Source organism: Silene latifolia, chromosome 2 (genome assembly GCF_048544455.1).
Source record: "Silene latifolia isolate original U9 population chromosome 2, ASM4854445v1, whole genome shotgun sequence".
Lineage (NCBI taxonomy): Eukaryota > Viridiplantae > Streptophyta > Magnoliopsida > Caryophyllales > Caryophyllaceae > Silene > Silene latifolia.
This window is the reverse complement of record NC_133527.1, coordinates 59728427-59748294: the sequence shown is the minus strand read 5'-3', so window position 1 is coordinate 59748294 and position 19868 is coordinate 59728427. Positions and strand designations below refer to the sequence as shown.

General features: G+C 39.5%; 1 non-coding gene across 1 annotated transcript; it reads left to right on the top strand.

The window, feature by feature from the left end:
- Nucleotides 1-13675: 13675 nt before the first annotated feature.
- On the top strand, nt 13676-13782 carry LOC141644677 (small nucleolar RNA R71). The gene has a single exon (XR_012544289.1). It is a non-coding gene; the product is annotated as a small nucleolar RNA R71 (small nucleolar RNA).
- The last annotated feature ends 6086 nt before the right edge of the window (nt 13783-19868 follow it).

The window sequence follows — 19868 nt, the reverse complement described above, 5'->3', positions numbered from 1 at the left end:
TTCTTTTCTGGATCAGGTGTAGGCCATATGGGTTGGAGCTTACCTTGTTTCATTAACCTCTTCAAAGCATTGGAGTACGTGTCACCAATTTTTGTGAACTTCCTTTGGGGGTTATTCTTCTTTGATGAGTCGAGAAGGTTAACCTCATCAGTCTTGCTAGTAGAGCCATAAGAACGACTTGTTAAGCCTTGATATCCATGACCCACCTGATCAGTCCGTTTCGTGTTCACAATTTAAGGTGTGGTCGTTGGGTCACGTCCGAATCAAAACACAATTTATAGCTTCACAAACAACTCTACAATTAGTAAAGAGGCAAGTAAAGGTCGGATCCCAAGGGACGGGTATTGAAATGAGATATCTATTGCAACTAGTGGTGTCTTAGGAGTGTCACAATTTGGGTTGATGTAGAAGGTCACTAAACTAAAATATCAATGGAAATAAACAAGCAAGATGAATTAAAAGGGTTGTAAACAATTGATTAAAAAGCACTAGGGTGTCATGGGATCATAGGGGAATCATGGGAATTGATCATACAAACATGTTCTCAAATTATAAGCAAGCAATTATTGTTGTGATGGATTGAGTTGGGTTATATCTTACAATCCTAGGAAAGTTTGGGTCCCGGAGCCGAATCGATTAGATTGTACAACACCTACAAGTCGACTTAGTCTTCCCTACTCAACAACATGCATGGTCTAATGAGACTCGAGTAGGGTTATGTCTTACAAGTCTCATTGAAAAGATAGGAGATGGTGGTAAATGCAAGGATTCATAGGCTTAGCATTTCATCAAATATAACATGTGCATGAGTTGAGATCAAAACAAGCAAGCAAATAAAACATGAAAGCATATTAATTTAAGCATGAATCATTCCCCATGTTGGTTTCCCCTAATCACCCATTAACCCTAGCTAAGAGACTACTCACTCATTATCATGTTGATCATGCTAGCAAGGTTGTCAATCATACCAACAAAATGAAACATGATGAATAAATGAAAGTAATTAACAATAATTAAAAAGGGATTAAGAGAATTATACCTACTAATGATTCCAATAATAAAGCAAAGATAAAAGAAGTACTTGATGCTTGATTGAGAGGTTGTCAATCTCCCAATAATAACACAAATAATCTTCAATTACCCAAAATAAAGGATGAACAAAAGAGAGATTAAGGAAATAAAACTTGTATTATAACTTGATTAATTGTTGACTACAAAATTAAAGAGAGATTTGATTTGTATTAACTACTCTAATTATTGATAAGAAGAACATGCTCTTCTAATTAGACTAATGGGGTATTTATAGTGGAAATTAGGGGGATGCATTAGGGTTAACTAAGGGCTAAACTAGTAATTACACTTTATAGATTGAGCAGGGAGGAGCCGGTATTTTTCGAAGGAAGGGCTTCTTTCTTTGTAGCTTGGAGAAGACGAAATTGCGCTGTAGAGGAATCCGAGCGGATTAGTGTCGGGACGGGCGTATTCTGGCGGTGGAACACGAGCGGCTTTGGAGGAATCCGGGCGGATTGTGGCAGTGCTAACCCGAGCGTCTTGGGATGAAACCACACGGATTGTGCAGGTGGAGGACGGCCGGATTGTAGTCAATCCGCACGGATTGTTCTTCAGCAAGATTCCTTCTTCTTTTCTTCCCTTTTCTTCATGAATTCCTTGGGGATTTCCTTGGGGACTCAAGGATCCTTTCTCAACATTGCTCATCTACTATAATATGTACAAAGGCCTTCTAATCTTGTCTCTCCTTGATGCTTGGTCATTGGATTCGATCAATTTAGTCTCGTTTTGCCATGAAAATGCAAGATTCTTACTCCTTTCCTACCAAGGGATCAAAATCTCAAAGAATATGCAAAACAAAGAACTAAAGATAAGAAATGACCCAATATGCACTAAAAAGCATGGGAACAAGGCTAATTCGGGGGCTAAATATGCGCTAAATATGGTCTCATCAAATATACCCAAACCGAACCTTTCCTCGTCCCGAGTAAAGAGGTGACAAAGACTAGGACCATTATTTAAACTAACCTAATAACATAGCCGATATGAGACAATTATCGGGTCTCACTCCGCCCCTTCAACTCACAACAAGGCAACCATGAGGTAGGATGCCTTCTTGCAAGGCAAGGTGGGTCTTGCCAAAATGGCGACACATCCAAACATTAAGCACACAAAATCACATAATGGATGCATCTACAAAAGAATAGCCACTTCCTCATCAAGCGGCGGAGGCACTAAAGAGGAACAAATTTAAGAGCATGTAATCCTTCACAAATACTAGTTCAACAAATTACTAAGACTAAGAGGATGGCACTAAATCACCTCCAAATGGTGTTAAACTAGACTACTTTCGTCCTCAATTTCCAAATGCTTTTGTCAAGAGCGATCGGATGGTGGTGGAATGATGATTCCTATGATGCTAGTAGCATATGACATGACAGTCTCGAATTCTCTACAAAAGTAAAGGTCATGGATCGTCCCAAGCTCGACAAAGTGGCTTGACAAAAAGGCTTTTTGGGAATGAAATGCTCAAATCTTTATACACAACGGGTGGATATGACTAGTATTCAAAATTGTCCTCATTTCACTTTCACATTTCAAAAATTTAAGATGGGGTTTGTCCCTTCCGGGCTAGTGTCCTTTGCTTTCGCCAATCGCTTATTAGGAAACCGGTTAACCTCTAGACAATAGCTTTTCGGGGTGATAGTCACTCTGTCTCTAGGCGGACGAATTCACAACCGTGTGGGGGCCCAATTCTATGGATCCCGCTCCAAAGCACATCGAAGTGGTATGCCTCCATCAAAACAATTTAAATTTCTCAACATTCAACAATTCATAACATTTGAGGTTTCCTTGGCATTAAATTACTTCCACATGACAAAATTCTTTGAAATGAGCACTTCAAGCTTATTGATAGAAAATATTTTTGGGTTGCCTTACCACAAGGTCAATCAAGGTCACCTAGATAAGTTATCCAAGTCCACATCGCATCACGGGGTTGGATAGGTTACTCACATGCAAACCCTTGACTAGGCTTTGGGTCATGGGTCAAAAGACACTAGTATGACACTATCTAGGGTGTTTTACAACCATTCTAGTAGGCAAAGTCTTAAGTTGAACAAGTATTTGTAATGGCTTAGTTGCTCTTGTCAAAGTTCCTAATTAGGAATTTTTCAAAACTTTTATCTAAATGCAACTATATGCTATGATGCAACTAATATAAACATCCTAATGCAAGTGATTCTATCAACTAATATGACATATAAACTAAATGCAAGTCCTAAGTTCACATTGTTATACCGCATCAAACAAAATAAAGCCACATAGTCATTAACATAAAGAGGAAAAACGAGATTGGAAAGACCATACCATGCGGTCTTCATGATCCTCATGTCTCGGATGTGGCGTAGTCAATCAATGTGAACAAGGATAGAACAAACACAATATATACAAAAATATATACAAGACTACACTACAAAAGGAAATAAACATGTTTTTGGCTTTTTAATTTTCAATTTTTTTATGATTTTCAAAATTTTTCAATTTTTATCATTTTGGAATATAAAGTTACGTTAGAATTCCCCATCCCCACACTAATATGGGCATTGTCCTCAATGGCCAAAAATGATGGGAAATTATGCAAAGATGATGCATGATTTCTATACTACATGCAATCTACACTAGTCTACACTACATGATGCATGGTTTTTGTTATGACGGAGAGGATAATTTAGATTAACTCCCGTTGTGTATGCATTAACTTCCCCAAACCGAGTTAGACACTATTGTTAATGTCCAAGGATGGGTGTAGTTCATGCACACACTATGCAATGCATGAAACTAATTTGTCATTTTGGATTTTGAAAGTGGGAACAATAAAATGAGAACACCTCAATGTACCGAGGTGTGAGTCCTCTATGGTGCTAGGACTACTCCAACAATGATCAAGAAAATAATTAAAACAAAGAGAGAAATAGACAAACCATGAGAGGGTAGGAGCCTCCAAGGCTTGCTAATCTTCCATCATATCATCACCATCATCACTTTCCTCATTAGAAGTGGTCTCATTGCCACTTCCCTCTTCATTTTCTTCTTCACTTTCTTCTTAACCTTGCTCATCATCTTGCTCACCATCCTCTCCACTTGCTTCCTCATCAATGTTATCATCAACCTCTTCATTACCGACAACCTCATTGTCACCCGAAACGACCCTAGATGCACCCGGAAATAGGACTTCTCTATCCGCCCAACTAGGCAAAGGACATGATGGATCAAGTAGTCCTTGCCTAGCTAAGTGTAGGAGGGGTGGATATTGAGCCAAGTAAGCATTTTTCTGATCCTCAAAGGCTTGCTTGTGCATTGCTTACATGAGTAGAGTGAAATAATCATTTCTTGCTTCAACACCTTCCGGCTTGAACTCTTGGTACTCAAAAGGGTAAGGTGGTGTGACAATGGAAGAGGAGGGCATTTCAAGTTCACCCTTTTGTTGTCGGATAATATACTCGGCCTCTTTTGAAAGGGGAAGTAGATAATTGGTCCGGTGGTCGCTTAGACGACAAATCTTTGAAGGCAAAGTAAACGATCTAGCCTCACTAGTGAGCCATCCATACTTGGTGTCAAGAGGGTTATGGGCAACCCACTTGTACTTGTGTATCATAGTATGCATATCAACAAGATGACCACCCTCCTTTACTTCATACTTGTTATCCTTGTTGAAGTTAGGATCAAAGTATTTAGCTAGGATAGTGACTAGGCCGCCATTGACAATAACGGTACTGCCTTTCTTCCCACAATCAATGTTGAGCCATCTATCTACCAAAAGCCTTAAAGAGTTGATAGGCTTGGTGTGTACTCTTCCAATGTTCAAAGCCGATTCAAGGAAGAATAAAATCAAGTTTGGTGAAATGGTTGGTATCTTTCCTTGCAATAATGGTGTTTCCTATGACCTTGTGCCATACCCTTATGCCCGGATGGTGGACTAAAAGAGCACGATTCGCATGAAAATCCTCAAATTTCCTTCCGGAAATTTCCTCCCAAAGAGGGTCGGCGTCATACTTTCCATAATTCTTAAAATAACTCGGTTCATCACTAAGACCCAAAATTTCACCCAATTCCCTAAAGGAAATGCATCTACTAACATTAGCTAGACGAAACTCGAGGTTCTCCCTAGTCTCAACTTTGGTGACTTTCAAAGAACTGAAAAATTCCAAGGTAAGGGAGGGGTATGTCAATTCTTTTGATTCAAACAATTTCTTCAACCCCATTGCTTTGAAAAAGGCTCTAGTTTGCTCAAGGACACCCAACTTATCTAAGGTATCTTCACAAATAAACTTGGTGGATTGAAATGATTTCCTAGCAAACTTGGCAAAAGTATCTCTATGGGTTTTGGAAATAAAAGTTACCTCCGGATAATGCAAAAGTTGATCAATTTCCGGAGTCGTAGATGTTGTTGCTCCCATAGAAGGTTGTTGTTGTTGTTGCACTTCCAAGTTTGGGGTTGCTACCACCATAGCCAATGCTTTCTTTGCTTGAAGAGCTTTTTCCCTTTGTGAGAGTGTCTTAGCCTTTGGTGCCTTTGTTGCCTTTGTTGCTCCCTTAGTCCTTGCCATTGATGAATTAACCAAGAAAAGAATGAAAATTCTTCAATTTTTAGTGTACCCAAATCGATTTAAAGGTGAAAGGCTTTGCCTTTATGAATTCAAAAATCGACTCAAAGGTTGAAGATTTTGTGCTTGGTTTTGATTTTTATTGAAAAAGGAGTGATTGATTTGTTGTTAAAAGGATGATTTGATTTGATTTTGGTGAATGTAGTTGAGGAATTTTGTTTTTGTGATGGAGAGGATGAGGGTTTTGATGTTTTTGAGTAGTGTTATGAATGAATGAATGAATGAATGAATGAAGGTGGGAGGGGTTTTATAAAGCCCGAAAAAATTCGAACTGCAGGGGCAATCCGTGCGGTTTCTGCTCAAGACGGGCGGATTCTGCACTTTCGGGTTGGAAAAACTCGCCTAAAGACGGGCGTCTTTAAGAGAAGACGCTCGGATTCGCAGACACGGGACGGGCGGATTCTTCAGAAGACGGACGGATTTCAATCCAGGAATTTTTCTTGTTTTCTCAAAGAAAGAAGACGGGCGTCTTCCTTTCAAGACGGGCGGATCTTCGAGACGAGCCGATTCTTTGTTCAGACGCCCGGATTCTCTTACGGTCAAAAATCTTTCAAAAATTCAGCTCATAGGGACGTGCGTCTTCTACCCAATACGCTCGGATTGTTCAGAGACGGGCGGATTCTCCGAATCCGCTCGATTCGGCCCCCTTTGTACCCGGATTCAGTTCTATCCGTGTACAATGCATATCCCTTATCATTCTTCCATTCTTCTTCATATCTCGTGTTCTTCATTGTGGGGGCACTACTAAGGCATGGATAGCCTAGGCAATTGCCATCCCCACACTAAGCTAAAGCACTACACATCAATTGAAATTATTAGTCCCTCCCTCACTTCTCTCAAACATGACAATTATCTTGATCAAAGTAAATAAAAATCCAAAGATGACAAAAATGCAATACAAGAATTGAAATGCAAGTTAGGGAGTTAGAAATATTTATAAATTGTGAACATGAAATATTTACAAATGCTATAAAGTGTTGAGCCTTTGTGGAGGGCCATGACCGGCCGGGATTTCGTACACAACAAGGAATGTCTCGCTTTTCATATTCAAAATCCGATCTTGAGACTTACTTATCGATTCCTCTCGGGTACTCTCTTTGCTCGCCGAGATCCGGCGATCGTGAACCAATTAGACCTTGTGTTTATGGAATCCTACCTCAATATTCAAGGAAGAAGTGTGTACCACCTCAATGCACCTCTGGTGCTAGTCGAGAAATGGGCAAAGTTTAGGAATGGTGACGATGATGGAATGAAACACATTGTGAATGGAGGACTCATTACTAGGCTTGCGAAGCATTTCAACCCAAGATTCAATGAGAATAATGAGTATACTCCTCTTTTGGGAAACACGAGGATAAATGAAGATCTTCTTCTCATTCAACATCATTGGATAACCCTTGAGGGGGTTGACAAGCGCATCAAGTGGATAACGAAAGGATGTGATCCGATTTTTCTTCCAATGAATGGCTTACCACGAGTTTCTCTAAGAAGAGGACATTTGTCTCCAATCCCATCCGACCTCATCCCTCCAAATCCAACCCAACCAAGGCAAGCACCAGCACCACAACAACAAGAACAACAAACTCAAGATGATAAGATAAAAGTGCCTCCCTACCCCTTTCCCTACCAACCGTATAACCATCTAAACCCCTTCATCCTCCCCCGTGACGACTTTGTCACGGGAATCTTACAAGATTTACACTACCGTCAATACGAAACCTCCGTGGATAACTACTATGCACTCTATCCTCAATATCACGAGATGGTTCGAAGAGGACGGATTAGTGATGAAGGAGCATTCCCCTCATGGGCTCAAATGGAATTACTCTTCCCCAACTCGGAGAGAGCTAATGAAGGAGCAAACGGGAGAGAAGAGGAGGGAAGCAACAATTCTTGTGGTGGAGACACGGTGGAGCTTGAGAGTGAAGAAGAACAATTCATGGACCCAAGTTTGAGTGATGCTTCAAAGGAGATTTGGGATAGCGATGTAGAGGGAGATGATGCCGATGTCTAGAAGACTACTTCATCACTAGGTGGAGCGGGCGAGTGGCACCCACCTAAGTTTAAGTGAAGTTTTCTCGTCTCTCCTCTTTATTTTTCGAAGTTGCATGAAAAGAAGTTCGTGTCTTGTTACCTTGTATTTTAATTATTTTGATCATTGTTGGAGTAGTCCTAGCACCATAGAGGACTCACACCTCGGTACCATTGAGGTGTTCTCATTTTATTGTTCCCACTTTCAAAATCCAAAATGACTAATTAGTTTCATGCATTGCATAGTGTGTGCATGAACTACACCCATCCTTGGACATTAGCAATAGTGTCTAACTCGGTTTGGGAAAGTTAATGCATACACAACGGGAGGTAATATAAATTATCCTCTCCGTCATAACAAAAACCATGCATCATGTAGTGTAGACTAGTGTAGATTGCATGTAGTATAGAAATCATGCATCATCTTTGCATAATTTCCCATCATTTTTGGCCATTGAGGACAATGCCCATATTAGTGTGGGGATGGGGAATTCTAACTTAACTTTATATTCCAAAATGATAAAAATTAAAAAATTTTGAAAATCATAAAAAATTTGAAAATTAAAAAGCCAAAAACATGTTTATTTCCTTTTGTAGTGTAGTCTTGTATATATTTTTGTATATATTGTGTTTGTTCTATCCTTGTTCACATTGATTGACTACGCCACATCCGAGACATGAGGATCATGAAGACCGCATGGTATCGTCTTTCCAATCTCGTTTTTCCTCTTTATGTTAATGACTATGTGGCTTTATTTTGTTTGATGCGGTATAACAATGTGAACTTAGGACTTGCATTTAGTTTATATGTCATATTAGTTGATAGAATCACTTGTATTAGGATGTTTATATTAGTTGCATCATAGCATATAGTTGCATTTAGATAAAAGTTTTGAAAAATGCCTAATTAGGAACTTTGACAAGAGCAACTAAGCCATTACAAATACTTGTTCAACTTAAGACTTTGCCTACTAGAATGGTTGTAAAACACCCTAGATAGTGTCATACTAGTGTCTTTTGACCCATGACCCAAAGCCTAGTCAAGGGTTTGCATGTGAGTCACCTATCCAACCCCGTGATGCGATGTGGACTTGGTTAACTTGTCTAGGTGACCTTGATTGACCTTGTGGTAAGGCAACCCAAAAATATTTTCTATCAATAAGCTTGAAGTGCTCATTTCAAAGAATTTTGTCATGTGGAAGTAATTTAATGCCAAGGAAACCTCAAATGTTATGAATTATTGAATGTTGAGAAATTTAAATTGTTTTGATGGAGACGTACCACTTCGATGTGCTTTGGAGCGGGATCCATTGAATTGGGCCCGCACACGGTTGTGAATTCGGCCGCCAAGAGACAGAGTGACTATCACCCTGAAAAGCTATTGTCTAGAGGTTAACCGGTTGCCTAATAAGCGATTGGCGAAAGCAAAGGACACTAGCCCGGAAGGGACAAACCCCATCTTAAATTTTTGAAATGTGAAAGTAAAATGAGGACAATTTTGAATACTAGTCATATCCACCCGTTGTGTATAAAGATTTGAGCATTTCATTCCCAAAAAGCCTTTTTGTCAAGCCACTTTGTCGAGCTTGGGACGATCCATGACCTTTACTTTTGTAGAGAATTCGAGACTTGTCATGTCATATGCTACTAGCATCATAGGGATCATCATTCCACCACCATCCGATCGCTCTTGACAAAAGCATTTGGAAATTGAGGACGAAAGTAGTCTAGTTTAACACCATTTGGAGGTGATTTAGTGCCATCCTCTTAGCCTTAGTAATTTGTTGAACTAGTATTTGTGAAGGATTACATGCTCTTAAATTTGTTCCTCTTTAGTGCCTCCGCCGCTTGATGAGGAAGTGGCTATTCTTTTGTAGATGCATCCATTATGTGATTTTGTGTGCTTAATGTTTGGATGTGTCGCCATTTTGCCAAGACCCACCTTGCCTTGCAAGAAAGCATCCTACCTCATGGTTGTCTTGTTGTGAGTTGAAGGGGCGGAGTGAGACCCGCTAATTGTCTCATATCGGCTATGTTATTAGGTTAGTTTAAATAATGGTCCTAGTATTTGTCACCTCTTTACTCGGGACGAGCAAAGGTTCGGTTTGGGGATATTTGATGTGACCATATTTAGCCCCCGAATTAGCCTTGTTCCCATGCTTTTTAGTGCATATTTGGGTCATTTCTTATCTTTAGTTCTTTGTTTTGCATATTCTTTGAGATTTTGATCCCTTGGTAGGAAAGGAGTAAGAATCTTGCATTTTCATGGCAAAACAAGACTAAATTGATCGAATCCAATGACCAAGCATCAAGGAGAGACAAGATTAGAAGGCCTTTGTACATATTATAGTAGATGAGCAATGTTGAGAAAGGATCCTTGAGTCCCCAAGGAAATCCCCAAGGAATTCATGAAGAAAAGGGAAGAAAAGAAGAAGGAATCTTGCTGAAGAACAATCCGTGCGGATTGACTACAATCCGGCCGTCCTCCACCTGCACAATCCGTGCGGTTTCATCCCAAGACGCTCGGGTTAGCACTGCCACAATCCGCCCGGATTCCTCCAAAGCCGCTCGTGTTTCACCGCCAGAATACGCCCGTCCCGACACTAATCCGCTCGGATTCCTCTACATCGCAATTTCGTCTTCTCCAAGCTACAAAGAAAGAAGCCCTTCCTTCGAAAAATACCGGCTCCTCCCTGCTCAATCTATAAAGTGTAATTACTAGTTTAGCCCTTAGTTAACCCTAATGCATCCCCCTAATTTCCACTATAAATACCCCGTTAGTCTAATTAGAAGAGCATGTTCTTCTTATCAATAATTAGAGTAGTTAATACAAATCAAATCTCTCTTTAATTTTGTAATCAACAATTAACCAAGTTCTAATACAAGTTTTATTTCCTTAATCTGTCTTTTGTTCATCCTTTATTTTGGGTAATTGAAGATTATTTGGGTTATTATTGGGAGATTGACAACCTCTCAATCAAGCATCAAGTACTTCTTTTATCTTTGCTTTATTATTGGAATCATTAGTAGGTATAATTCTCTTAATCCCTTTTTAATTATTGTTAATTACTTTCATTTATTCATCATGTTTCATTTTGTTGGTATGATTGACAACCTTGCTAGCATGATCAACATGATAATGAGTGAGTAGTCTCTTAGCTAGGGTTAATTGGTGATTAGGGTAAACCAACATGGGGAATGATTCATGCTTAAATTAATATGCTTTCATGTTTTATTTGCTTGCTTGTTTTGATCTCAACTCATGCACATGTTATATTTGATGAAATGCTAAGCCTATGAATCCTTGAATTTACCACCATCTCCTATCTTTTCAATGAGACTTGTAAGACATAACCCAACTCGAGTCTCATTAGACCATGCATGTTGTTGAGTAGGGAAGACTAAGTCGAATTGTAGGTGTTGTACAATCTAATCGATTCGGCTCCGGGACCCAAACTTTCCTAGGATTGTAAGATATAACCCAACTCAATCCATCACAACAATAATTGTTTACTTATAATTTGAAAACATGTTTGTATGATCAATTCCCATGATTCCTCTATGATATCATGACACCCTAGTGCTTTTTAATCAATTGTTTACAACCCTTTTAATTCATCTTGCTTGTTTATTTCCATTGATATTTTAGTTTAGTGACCTTCTACATCAACCCAAATTGTGACACCCCTAAGACACCACTAGTTGCAATAGAAATCTCATTTCAATACCCGTCCCTTGGGATCCGACCTTTACTTGCCTCTTTACTAATTGTAGAGTTGTTTGTGAAGCTATAAATTGTGTTTTGATTCGGACGTGACCCAACGACCACACCTTAAATTGTGAACATGAAACGGACCGATCAAAAATTAACTCTCATTCTTGATGAGATGTCAAGGGGGCATGTCCAAGGTGTTGTTGATATTGCTCAACACCTTGAAAAAGTAATCAAAAGCTTGTTCATTATCATAATAGAGGTCTTCAATAGACCTTAGCCCTTGTTGTCGGTCTTGATCGATGACATTACCAATGTAGGGATTAAAAATCCCTTCAAATTCGTCGTCCCAAAGACCACAAACTTCATTAAGTTGATCATTGAAAATCTCTTGATTTGATGGAGACAACTCTCCCAAATACTTTTCTTGGCCAATGAGGCCATCTTCTTCTTCTTTGATTGATTTTGATGAGCTTTGCAAGCTCTCCTTGTCACAATTCACTTGCTCTTTGAATGGAGCATCTTCAATTTTCTTCTTCCTTTGGAGTTCCGATTTCTTCCTCTCATCCTTTCGGCTATAATGATCAATCATGAAACACGGTTCATGCAAACGAGGAGCTCTCATAGTCTTGTCAAGATTAAAGGTTATGCTTTCATCTCCCACTTCTAGAGTGAGCTTACCATGTTTCACATCAATCACCGCACCCGCGGTGTGTAGGAAAGGTCTTCCTAGAATGATTGGAATGTTGGAATCTTCCTCCATATCAACAATGACAAAGTCCACCGGGATGAAAAACTTCCCAATTCGCACGGGGACATCTTCCCATATCCCTAATGGTGTCTTCGTCGATCTATCGGCCATTTAGAGTGTGATGTTGGTGCATTTAAGTTATCTCATCCCCAACCGTTTACTCACCGAGTACGGCATAACACTCACACTAGCCCCTAGATCACATAAGGCTTTGTTGATCGTTGTGTCGCCAATGGTACACGGTATTGAGAAGCTTCCCGGATCCTTTAGTTTTGGAGGTGAACTCCCTTGAAGTATTGCACTACTCACCTTAGTGAAGGCGATAGTCTCAAGTTTCCGGATTGACTTCTTCTTTGTGAGGATATCTTTCATGTATTTCGCATAGGCCGGCACGTGATTTATTAATTCCGTGAAAGGAATTGAGACTTCCAAATTCTTCACAATTTCCATAAACTTTCCAAGTTGGTCATCAAATTTGGGCTTGGCTTGACGACTTGAAAAAGGAAGTCTAATCAAAATGGGCTCCTTCTCCTTGACCTTGTCTTCATTTCTCTTTGAAATTTCTTCTTTTGATGATTCTCCATCTTTGGAGTTTTGCACAATTTCTTCCTTATCACTAGCTTCCACAACTTCATCCTCAACTTGCTTCTTCGGTGCTTCATACCTTGTACCACTTCTCAAGTGAATGGCACTAACCGTTTCATGTCTTGGGGGATTACTTTGAGGTGGTAATTGCCCCTTTTGTCTTTGTGAGCTTGACGATGCTAGTTGAGTCAATTGGGTTTCCAACATCTTGGTGTGAGCTAGAATGTTGTTGATGGTGGTTTCCTTTGCTTGACTATCTTTTTGCATTTGAGTGAAAAATTCTTGTTGATTCTTTTGCATTTGGAGGACCGCTTTTTGGACATCAAAACCTTGGTCATTTTGGTGATTGTATGGATTTTGATTTTGGTTTCTCATGGGTGGTGGAGTGTATGTTGTTTGAGGGTTTTGAACATTTTGGCTTTTGTATGAGAGATTTGGGTGAAACTTGGTGTTTTCATTGTAATAGTTGGAATAAGGGGTACCATTCTTGTATGCTTGGAAAGCATTCACTTGTTCATTTGTTCCCCTACATTCACTTTGGTATGTCCCAAAGTTCCACAATTCTCACATATCCCACATGGGATTGATGAGGATGCCGTCATGGCATTAACATGATGCTTTGGTGATTTTGAGACTTCTTCAAGTCTAGCCATAGCTTTTTCAAACTTCAAATTGATTGTGTCAATATGAGCACTAAGTTGAGCACCTAATTGAGTAAGGGAGTCCACTTCATGCTTTCCTCCTCTAGTAGCCTTGCGAGGTCTACTATATTGTGAGTTATGGACCGCCATTTCCTCAATTTTGTTCCATGTTTGATTGTCATCAACTTCGGTGAACATTCCATTTGATCCCTTGTTGAGAATGTTCTATGAATTTTCATATAAACCGTTCCAAAATTGTTGTACCAAGAACCATTCGCTAAGTCCATGGTGAGGACATGAGCGACAAATTCCCTTGAACCCCTCCCAAGCTTAATACAAAGATTCTTCATCCCTTTGCTTAAAACCCGTAATTTGAGCTCTTAGCATGTTAGTCTTTTCCGGTGGGTAGAATTTTTTGTAGAAAGCTAGAGCCAACTTCTTCCAAGAATCAATTCCGAGAGTGGCCTTATCAAGGCCCTTCAACCATTGTTTCGCGGTGCCGATTAGAGAAAAAGGAAATAAGACCCATCGAATTTGGTCTTGAGTCACACCGGTTTGAGAGATCGCATCACAATAGTCGCAAAAGGTTTCCATATGAGAATGAGGGTCTTCACTAGGCATCCCCCCAAATTGGCTCCTTTCGACTAATTGGATAAAGGCGGATTTGGCAATAAAATTTCCGGTTAGATGTTGTGGTGTAGGAGTACCATTGGGTAGGTTTTCCTCGGTGGGTACGGAGTGTGACAAAAATTTAGGCATTGTAGGTTGATTTTGGGTGGTATTGTGTAATGGGTTCTCCTCTCCTTCTCTTGCAAAAGGGTTGATGAACTCAATAGTTGGTTGAACAACCTCACTAAAACCTCTCAAATTCCTCCTAGCAAATCTCCTATTGTTCGTCAAGGTTCTTTCAATTTCACGGCAAAAGGTAACAAATCACCTTGTGACCTTCTAGACATGCAAAATATCAAACAACTCGAAAACAATTAGAACAAACCTTGAGGAGTTTTACTTCCCCAAGGCGAAGAAAGACACAACTAATAACAATAAAAGAAAATCTAAATCAAGTAAACACCGTCCTCGGCAACGGCGCCATTTTTGATCGGTCCGTTTCGTGTTCACAATTTAAGGTGTGGTCGTTGGGTCACGTCCGAATCAAAACACAATTTATAGCTTCACAAACAACTCTACAATTAGTAAAGAGGCAAGTAAAGGTCGGATCCCAAGGGACGGGTATTGAAATGAGATTTCTATTGCAACTAGTGGTGTCTTAGGGATGTCACAATTTGGGTTGATGTAGAAGGTCACTAAACTAAAATATCAATGGAAATAAACAAGCAAGATGAATTAAAAGGGTTGTAAACAATTGATTAAAAAGCACTAGGGTGTCATGGGATCATAGGGGAATCATGGGAATTGATCATACAAACATGTTCTCAAATTATAAGCAAGCAATTATTGTTGTGATGGATTGAGTTGCGTTATATCTTACAATCCTAGCAAAGTTTGGGTCCCGGAGCTGAATCGATTAGATTGTACAACACCTACAAGTCGACTTAGTCTTCCCTACTCAACAACATGCATGGTCTAATGAGACTCGAGTAGGGTTATGCCTTACAAGTCTCATTGAAAAGATAGGAGATGGTGGTAAATGCAAGGATTCATAGGCTTAGTATTTCATCAAATATAACATGTGCATGAGTTGAGATCAAAACAAGCAAGCAAATAAAACATGAAAGCATATTAATTTAAGCATGAATCATTCTCCATGTTGGTTTCCCCTAATCACCCATTAACCCTAGCTAAGAGACTACTCACTCATTATCATGTTGATCATGCTAGCAAGGTTGTCAATCATACCAACAAAATGAAACATGATGAATAAATGAAAGTAATTAACAATAATTAAAAAGGGATTAAGAGAATTATACCTACTAATGATTCCAATAATAAAGCAAAGATAAAAGAAGTACTTGATGCTTGATTGAGAGGTTGTCAATCTCCCAATAATAACACAAATAATCTTCAATTACCCAAAATAAAGGATGAACAAAAGAGAGATTAAGGAAATAAAACTTGTATTATAACTTGATTAATTGTTGATTACAAAATTAAAGAGAGATTTGATTTGTATTAACTACTCTAATTATTGATAAGAAGAACATGCTCTTCTAATTAGACTAATGGGGTATTTATAGTGGAAATTAGAGGGATGCATTAGGGTTAACTAAGGGGTAAACTAGTAATTACACTTTTTAGATTGAGCAGGGAGGAGCCGGTATTTTTCGAAGGAAGGGCTTCTTTCTTTGTAGCTTGGAGAAGACGAAATTGCGCTGTAGAGGAATCCGAGCGGATTAGTGTCGGGACGGGCGTATTCTGGCGGTGGAACACGAGCGGCTTTGGAGGAATCCGGGCGGATTGTGGCAGTGCTAACCCGAGCGTCTTGGGATGAAACCGCACGGATTGTGCAGGTGGAGGACGGCCGGATTGTAGTCAATCCGCACGGATTGTTCTTCAGCAAGATTCCTTCTTCTTTTCTTCCCTTTTCTTCATAAATTCCTTGGGGATTTCCTTGGGGACTCAAGGATCCTTTCTCAACATTTCTCATATACTATAATATGTACAAAGGCCTTCTAATCTTGTCTCTCCTTGATGCTTGGTCATTAGATTCGATCAATTTAGTCTCGTTTTGCCATGAAAATGCAAGATTCTTACTCCTTTCCTACCAAGGGATCAAAATCTCAAAAAATATGCAAAACAAAGAACTGAAGATAAGAAATGACCCAAATATGCACTAAAAAGCATGGGAACAAGGCTAATTCAGGGGCTAAATATGCGCTAAATATGGTCACATCACCCCCGTTTTGGACAAGAGTCCTTTACGGATGTCATCCTCAATTCTTGTCCCTAGCACAGTTAAGTCTTTGAAGGTCTTAATGTTTTGGTATCTCAAGTGATTTGCATAAATGAGCCTTAAATTATCCACGAACTTTTCCACAAGGGTAGTTGTATAGGTAAAAATACCCTCTCATCTTCATCGTGACGTGGCAACTCGCTATTGGGATAAACAAAGGCACACGGATCAATGACAAGGCAGTAGGCTGCTAGACGCAAGGAAGAACAAGGGGGAATGAACCTGGACATTCAAGTAATATAAAAGCCATGGTTGAACTAAATAACAAACAGCCAGCAGGAACGTTGAAATGGTCAGCAGGAACATTGCAGTTATCAGCAGAAGCTTTGACAAAGTCAACAACCACTTCCTATTTCGTAGGGAGTGGAGCATATAGTTGAGCATATGTAGGGAGCACGTGCAACCACCCCAAGAAAGGCTATAAAAGAGCAACAAACATCAGATTTAAGGCATTCTTCATTCTTCATTCACTCCACTCGAAGAAATATCATTCGCCAACCTGCAACACTCAATAATTAACACACTCAGGATCATATACACCATTCGTATCATTTGTCCTAATCATTTGGAGTTTTTCTGATGTTCCTCATGATTGTTCTAGCTAGGTTTATCCTCGAATACTATTATTACTAGTGGATCATTGGTGGGATACCATTCCCCCCGCGGTTTTTCCCACACTTTGGGTTTCCCGCATCACCATTTTGCTTGTGTCATTTGTCTCTCTCTCTTTTTCGTTTGCTTTTCTGTCGTACTAGTTGTTTACTTTCGTTCTCGTTATGTTCTTACTACTGATCTGCTTAAGTCTTTAATATCGTATTTTAATTAGAATAGCCGCATTGACTCATAAATCTTTAGTCGGTAAAATCTTACCAAAACAGTAGCTTCATCCGGACGCTCGACAAGTTGTGTACTAGTCTTCCTCCACCTACTTAGGAAGTCAGTGAAGCCTTCTTTCTCATTTTGGCGAAGAACCTCTAGAGTGCGCATATTGACTTGGATTTCAGCATTATCCGCATATTGCTTAGCGAACTCGATTGCGGCGCCATCCCAGGTGGCAATATTCTTGTGCTCTAGGGAATAGAATCATTGCTTAGGAATGGTGTCGAGAGATGAAGGAAAGATCCTTAAGAACATCTCGGGTTTGATGCCTTTGCTAGACATGCATTTTTTGAAAGCACGAATGTGGTTCAAAGGGTTTTCATATCCCTTGAATTTCGGGATATCAGTCGTGTTGAAGTTGGTTGGCAATTTGGCGCTCACGGCCTCATACTTGTGATTGTTCTCCCTATAGATGTCATCTCCTTTGAGGTACATTAATTGTTCCTCCAAGTATTGGAGTCGCTTCTCAGCTTCAGTAAGACCTACTGGAGGGTTGGTTTCTGGTTGTCCAACATAGGGTGGAAGGTTGTCATTCACACATTGACTAGGAATGTCATCTTCTGCAGGAGGTAGTCTAGTTTCTACCGCAACAATCCGGTTTTCAATGGAATTAAGGCGTTCATAAGCTTGTTCCTGACTTGTTTGGAGATGAGCGAGCGCAGCTAGGATTAGATCATTACCATTCAGGGGTTATCCATTGACACTTGCGTGACTAGTTCTGGACATCTTGGAAACTGGATAAGATATCGATGACGAATCAACACATGATCGACCATTCTAGCACACTTACTCAAAGAAAAGACTCGAATTGTGAAGTGGGAGTGTGCCACTTGTGTAAGTGAGGTTTGAAAATGACATAGTTTTGAAATGTTTGTCCTAATCAACTGTAGTGTAGTTGTAGGAGTGTTGACTCGAAGTGAGGTTTTGAAATGGGTTTTTTTAGGCCCGACTTTTGACTCGATATTTGGACAGAGTTTCGACTCGTTTTGCGCTAATTTGGATCATTTATCAAAAATATTTACATTTTGAAAGAGGTTTTTAATTTTACAAAATTCGTCATGGTTTTGATTAGAAAATGGTGATCACATATGATACAAGCATTCAAACAGACATTATAACGGTATGCTGAGTGCATTTAGAAGGGTTTTGGCTTAAAAGGGTGGGTTGCCATACCGAGCAATCAAACCCGGGTCTGTGGAGAGGCACGTGCCAAACATGATAAAGGTCGGTTCCTAGTCCATTCCCTCAAGTAGTGAAAGCCCTTGATACAAATAGGAGTAAGCATCGTGGTATGGTTGACGTCAATCGCTATCCATCTTTAGGCCCATATAAGAATTTGGACCGTCCAGACGGGACGATTGGTCAAATGGGTTGGGTTGGGCCTAGGAAGGCCAAATAAAACGATCTAGGAAGATCGAGTAATGAAAATCAACAACTGTCTCATATAAACTATTCCCTAACCTTGTTCAAGTTTTACCCTTAGCAACACGTAAGTGTATTCCTCCCCAGTGGAGCCGCCAAACTATGGACACGGGGGGCCCACGGGGGAACTTGGGGAAACAAGCATTTGCATTTGTGGAGTCGCCACCAATTTTTATGGAAAATTGGAACCATTCGAATACCCCGTGTCATGTCAAGACACAAAGTAGTGACATAGACACTAAGAACCCGTTAGCCTTAGCATTCTATGTCTAGAATGACTCTCGTGGATGCCAATGAACACGGATGTTCATAGAGATCTGGAGTAAGGGGTAAGGGTACGTATTAGAAAGCTCTTTTGATCGAACACCTAATTCCGCCCGCCACGATAGCGGCCTCTACTAATGATTAGGGAAAATCATCTATACTTGATATGTTGTCGATTATATGCATGCAATGCAACATCCATCGTTTTAATCTTTGCATGTGAGAATTAAACTATGTCAGTGAACACGTAATTAGCATACAATAGGGTCGAACTAAGGATTTAGGGTTGATTGCATGCGAGAACAAGCAAACAATACAATAATAAAGAGTATAATAAACAACATACGATAATTAAAATTACAATAATTACAATGATTCGATTGATGATTTATGTCGAAAATACGTTTAAAACGGACAATTTTAGAAAAGAAAAGGAAAATAATTAAGGTTAGAAAACGGACAGATTATTGGCAATATTATGATTAATAGTTGATTAATACATAAAACTAATAAACTAGGTCAAAGCAGAAATGGAAGTTCAGGGACATAAATCACCCAGGAACAGGCGCAGCAGAGCTGCATCCCTTGGAAGAGGCCCAGTGGTCACTGCATCTGTTCCTAAGGTGAGTCTGGTTGTGAAGCCGGAACTGCATATCATTAATGTTTATTGGTGAATTTAATGATCAATTACTGACATTCGACTCAAGTAGAAGTGATTTAACAAGTTATTTATATGTAAATTGGTCATAAAAGCAATAAAGAACAAACTTAAATGAATTAGAACGAAATATAGACTAATTATGAGTGAATTAAAGATTAATAAGAGATTAATTATAACTAATTTAGGTCAAATTACTAAGACAGAAATGATTGTAAGACGCAATAAACTGATGAAAATATACGAAAGTCGAATCCCATAGATTTGATATGAATGAATCGAATCTCCAAAATCCGGGTTTGATTTTAATGACGAAAATCCGCAAATATTGATTATAAG